Raw genomic sequence first — 6138 nt, 5'->3', positions numbered from 1 at the left:
AATACAAAAATTTTAAAATCCCTCATTTTCCCACTATCAACAATTGAAAGTGTTAACATTTTCACATACTTTTTACTTCTAGACCCCTTTGATTTCCATCTTCAGTCTGACCTTCACTCCCTCTCTATATATGGGCTCACTATTACGCTTTGTATATTTTCTTCCCAGACTTTTTCCTTTTCTTTTCTTTGCATTTATTTTTTGTGGCATTTATTCCCAGGCCATAAATTTTTGTTTCTTCAGTTTCTTCTAGGCAACCTTCTCTTCTGGTTTAGGAACAATCTGTTCTTTTTCAGTAAGGATCAGTTTGACGTGGCAGGGAGAGCTCATGTATGGGTTGAGTCGACCATGAGCTCTGTAAGTCCTGCGCCGCATCTTGGGGGCTTTGTTCACCTGGATGTGCTCAGTGACCAGAGAATCTGCATCTAAGCCCTTAAGTTCAGCATTACTCTCTGCATTCTTGAGCATGTGCAGTAAAAATTCAGCACTCTTTTTGGGCCACCGACCGTGTGTCCAGGCCCACTGTTTGGCCTGGGCACACCTACCAACTCCACCATTGTAACCATGGAATGGCACACATTGCTTCTTTAAAGAGACATCCTTCAGATACTTGGTGGCTTTTCAGATATGCATACCCTTAATGGCCTGGGCAGCTTCACCAGTGTTCTTAAAGTGAACGCGAAGATTTGAACCTCTTGACTTGCATGATTTTGTGGGGTTTTTTGGATCAAGTGAATAGCGAACCATTTTTAGAGGTCACCTCAGGCCGCTTACCAGAAAAGTTCCCAGCCTTTTAAAATATGTACTTGTGCATTTTTGTGCATATCCATAGATTTCTATAGTAGTATTTTCTGTGTGCTTTTAAGATTTATATAAATATAATCACAATGTTTATAGCAGTATGCAACTTGTTTTCTTCACTCCACAGTGTTTTTTTAAGGTCTTTCCATGTTAATTCACATAAACCTACATGTTTATTTTAATTGCTGCATGGAAGTTATGTACCCCCAGTTTTTCCTTCATTCCTTTTTTTGATACACATGTAGATTGTTTCTGACTTTTCCAATTATCAAATAATGATATTATGAACATTCATGTAATGGTCTCAGTGCTTATATGTATGATTATTTTTCTAGGTAAATAACTGGTCCTAGAATTGCTGGGTCAAGGGGTATGCACAGTTTTAGTTTTAATAGAAACAGTCAGGGCTTCCCTGGTGGCACAGTGGTTGAGAGTCCGCCTGCCGATGCAGAGGACACGGGTTCGTGCCCCGGTCCGGGAGGATCCCACATGCTGTGGAGTGGCTAGGACTGTGAGCCATGGCCACTGAGGCTGTGCGTCCGGAGCCTGTGCTCCACAACGGGAGAGGCCACAGCAGTGAGAGGCCCGCGTACCGCAAAAAAAAAAAAAAAAAAAAAAAAAAAAAAACAGTCAAAACTTCTCCAGAGTGGCTGTACAAACTGTATTAGCAGTGAATAGCAAATGCTTTTTTCAACAAGTCCTTGTTGAAACACTTAATATTATCAGAATATTTTAAGTTTTCCAATTTGACAGATTAAAAAAATTCTCATTTTTGTTTTAATTTCACTGAGCTTGAAATTAAGCTTTTCTTATGCTTACTGATGATATTTAAATTGTCCTATACTCTTTGTCCCATTTTTTATCTTTTTATTATTGCTTTGTGGGAATTCTTTATTCTGGATCTTGAACGTTGGCTGGTTATTAGTCACTGCAAGTAACTCTCCCCATTTTATGACTTGTCTTTCTGCTTTGTTTATAGGGTATCTTATTAAATGGACATTTTCAATTTTTAATGTAGTTAAATTTATCATTTTTTTCTTTATGACTTGGTACTTTTGCTGTCTTTTTAAAGAAATTTTTGTCACTTCTGATCAAATATGTTCTTTTTTTCTAATAATTTAAAGTTTGACTTCTAAATTTTGGAGTTTTAATAAATCTGGTATTTATTTTTGTGTATAGTATGAGATAGGGATTTAACTTAATTTATTTTTTGTCTAGATAACCAATGTTCTACACCCATTAATTAAGACTATTATCTGTTCTTTCTTCATTACTTAAAATGACACCTTTGTCAAATACTAGATTTCCATATATGTATGTGCTAGTCTTTGGACTCCCTGATTTATTCCATTCATCAATTAGTCTATTTTAACTTTGTTTTAATTTTAATATCTGGTAAACTGAGATACCTTACTTATTCTTATTTTCAAAATGGTCTTGGTAATGTTTCTTTTTAAAAATTAACTTTTAAAATTTATATATGAGAAAAACACACAGGTTTTAGATGTACCATCTGATGAGTTTTGATATAGCTATACATGTGTAACCACCACCACTACAAATATGTAGAACATTTCCATCATCCCAGAATATTCCCCTAGGGCCCCTGCAGTTAATATCCCACCCTACCCCAAAGCAGGACTGGAATATAATGAGTTGAGTAAGGCAACTAGGATGCAAAATTTAAGGAAGCATTTGCTCACAATTCTGCAAGTGAGTGCTTTCTTAAATCATGTGCGATAGGCTCTTCACTAGCCTAGCCCTAGTCCTGACCTTCCATCAAAGGCAACTGCTGGTCCAATTTCTATCATCATAAGAGAGTTTGTTTAGCCTGTTATGCACTTCATATAAATGAAATAATACAGTAAGTACTCTTTTGTGTCTGACTTCCTTTGCTTAATGTAATGTCTATGAAATTCATCCATGTTGTTACGTGTATCACCAGTTGGTTAATTTCTATTGCCTACTAGTGTTCCATACTAGAATTTACCAAACAAAAAAATATTTATTCATTCATTTGTTAATGAACATTTGGATTGTTTCCAGTTTTAGTTATTATGAATAAAGTTTCTGTGAATATTTGTACACGTCTTTTTTTGTGGACGTATATGTGCATTTCTCTTGAGTAATGTCTAGGAGAGAACTTTCTGGGTCATAGAATAGGTGTTTGCTTAACTGTAAAAGAAACTGGCAAATTATTTTATAAAATGATTGGAAAATTTAGTCTCCCACCAGCAATTGGAGACCTCCAGTTTTCCACATCCTTATTAACTAGTCATAGTTTGCATGAAGTTGCATTTCCCTGGCAGCTAAAGTCCAGAATCTTTTCATGTGTTTATTAGTCATCATAACTTCTGTGAAGTACCTGTATATTTATTTGATTGATTGTCTTCTAATTATTGATTTTTAAAAGTATTTTTTATATATTCTAGAGACAAGTTCTTGTCAATTATTATTATGACTTTTTTTTATCCTGGTCAGTAGCTTGAGTTATTTTTAATGATGTCTTTTGAAAAGTAGAAGTTTATAATTTTAATAAAGTCCAATTTATTTTTTCTTTATTATTTTTGTGTCCTATCTGCCTACATCTGTGATTGCTAAGATTTCTCCTAAATTTTCTTTAGAAGTTTTATAATTTTAGTTTTTATGATTTTAAGATCTATGATTCACTTTGAATTAATATTGAGTATGGTATGAGGTAGGGATCCAAGTCTGTTATTTCCTTGGATATGGATATCTAGTTATTTAGCACAATTTGAGGAAAGGGACATTATTTTCCCATTGAATTGCCTATTAAAATCAATTGAATGTATATGTGTGAGTCTATTTCTGAGCTCTCTACTCTGTTCCATTGATCTAATTTTCTAAACTTCCACCACTGTCATACTGTTTTGCTTTATAACAAGTGATGAAATCAGGTAAAGTAATTCTTCTAATTTTGATTTTCTTTTTAGTGACTATACATCAATTTGAAAAGAACTGACATCTTAACAATATTGAGTGTACCAATCCATGAATATGGTATATCTCTCCAAGTATTTCGATATTTAAAAAGTTTTTTTCAGGAATCTTTGTAGGTATTAGTGACAAAGTCTTACACATCTTTTATTTACATATTCCTAAGTATTTTATATTTTGTGTGTTATTTTAAATACAATTTTTAAAATCAGTGTTTTTTATTACTAGCCTGTAGAAATGCAATTTATTTTTGTATATTGCCATTTTATCTGTAACTTAGCTGAATTTACTTACTGATTTCAGCACTTTTTGTAGAGTTTTTAGGTCTTCCATGTAAACCAGCAATCTTCAAAACTTTTTTAAATCTCAAGAGTATTTTAGACTCTTACCAATTTTTGGGAAACCTAAAGAGCTTTTTAATATGGGTTAGATTAATTGTATACCTACCCATTTAGAAATATAATCAAAAATTATTTAAATATGTGTGCATCCATTTAAAATAGCAGTAAACCCATTGTACATAAACATAAATAACACATTTTTATTTTTAAAAAACTCTACTTTCCAAAACAAATAAAATAGTAGAATTGTTTCATATTTTTGTAAATTTCTTCAATGTCTAGCTTAATAGAAGATGGATGGATTCCTTTTTTTAAATTTATTAATTTATTTATTTTTGGCTGTGTTGGGTCTTCGTTGCTCTGCCCGGGCTTTCTGTAGTTGCGGCGAGCAGGGACTACTCTTCATTGCAGTGTGCAGGCTTCTCATCGCGGTGGCTTCTCTTGTCATGGAGCACAGGCTCTAGGTGCGCAGGCTTCAGTAGTTGTGGCACGCAGCTAGGTAGTTGTGGCTTGTGGGCTCTAGAGCACAGGCTCAGTAGTTGTGGTGCATGGGCTTAGTTGCTCTGTGGCATGTGGGGTCTTCCCAGACCAGGGCTTGGACTCATGTCCTCTGCATTGGCAGGTGGAGTCTTAACTACTGTGCCACCAGGGAAACCCCCTGGATGGATTCTTGTATCTGTTTCTACATTCTATCTGTTACAATATCACACATCATGCCTCTGGAGAACTACACTGTACACTCATGAGGCAATGTGGATAAAAAAAACAAGTAACATCTTAGTATTACTTTGAAAATGTCTTTTACCTCATGGACTCCCTAAAAGAGACTCAGGGACCTGCCAGGAATCGTTGGACAATACTTTAAGAAGCACTTTTGAGAGCAATTATATCAGCTATAAACAAACTAAATGAGTTTTACTCTCCCGATTCAATTTTTATATCATTTTTTTTCTTGTCCTTTTGCTTTGGCTAAGACCTCCACTACAATGTGTAATAGAAGTAAGGAGAGCAGACATCATCACCTTATTCCCAAACTTGGGGAAAAAGTTTTTAAAATATTACCATTTACTATGATGTTTTTATAGATGCTTTTAAGTAGATTGAGGAAGTTTCCTGCATTGTAGTTTTCTGACGATTTTTCTTTTGTTTTGTTTTATCATGAATGCCTATTAAATTTTGTAAAAATGCTCTTCAGTATCTATTGAGATGACTATATAATTTTCTTCCTTTTTCTGTTAACTATGGTAAATTACATTGATTTATTTATCATTGATGAATCAACCCCACATTTCTAGGATACACCCAACTTTGTACATATTTTTATATATTGCTGGATTAAATTTACTGATGTTTTAGACAGCATTTTTGCACCAATGTTTGTAAGATTTATTGGCCTCTAATTTTCTTTTCTTGTAATATCCTTGCAATGTTATTGCATTTATGTTGACCTCACAAATTCACTGGGGAAACACTCGCTCCTCTTTTATTTTCTGAATGAGTTTGGTTAGATTGCTATTATTTTTTTTAAGGTTTTGATAGAATTCACCAGTGAAACCATCTGGGTCTAGCTTTGTGTAAGTTCTGACTATAAACTTCTTTAATAGATATAGGCTGTTCACTTTTCCTATTTTTAGTTCTTGTGGCAGTTTTGGTAATTTGTGCTTTCCAAAAAAGTAGTCATTTTCTTCTATTGTTGAATGTATTTACATGAAGATGTTTACATTATTCTCTTATTACCCTTTAAAGTCTATCTTATCTTCAATAATATCTACTCTTGAATTTCTGGTATTGTTAATTTGTATTTTGTCATTAATTTTTTAAGGAATTTGTTAATATTAATAACAATTTTTAAGAAACAAATTTGGGTTTTGGTAATAGTCGCATTTTTTTTCTATCATTGATTTCTGTTTGCATCTGTACTTTTTTAATCATCAGATTTAACTTCCTTGTTTTTTGTTCCTTACTTCTTAATTCAAAGATTTAGTTCATTGAATTTGAATCATCTTCTTTTCTAATATAGGCATTTTAAATGCATACA

General features: G+C 33.4%; 1 pseudogene; it reads right to left on the bottom strand.

Moving 5' to 3' along the window:
• Positions 1 to 210: 210 nt before the first annotated feature.
• Positions 211 to 764, bottom strand: LOC101274243 (60S ribosomal protein L17-like; annotated as a pseudogene).
• Between the last annotated feature and the right edge of the window lie 5374 nt (positions 765 to 6138).

The sequence above is a fragment of the Orcinus orca genome, chromosome 8, assembly GCF_937001465.1.
Source record: "Orcinus orca chromosome 8, mOrcOrc1.1, whole genome shotgun sequence".
In the NCBI taxonomy this organism is placed as follows: domain Eukaryota; kingdom Metazoa; phylum Chordata; class Mammalia; order Artiodactyla; family Delphinidae; genus Orcinus; species Orcinus orca.
Note: the sequence above shows the minus strand (reverse complement) of the source record. Positions and strands in the feature narration are given on the sequence as shown.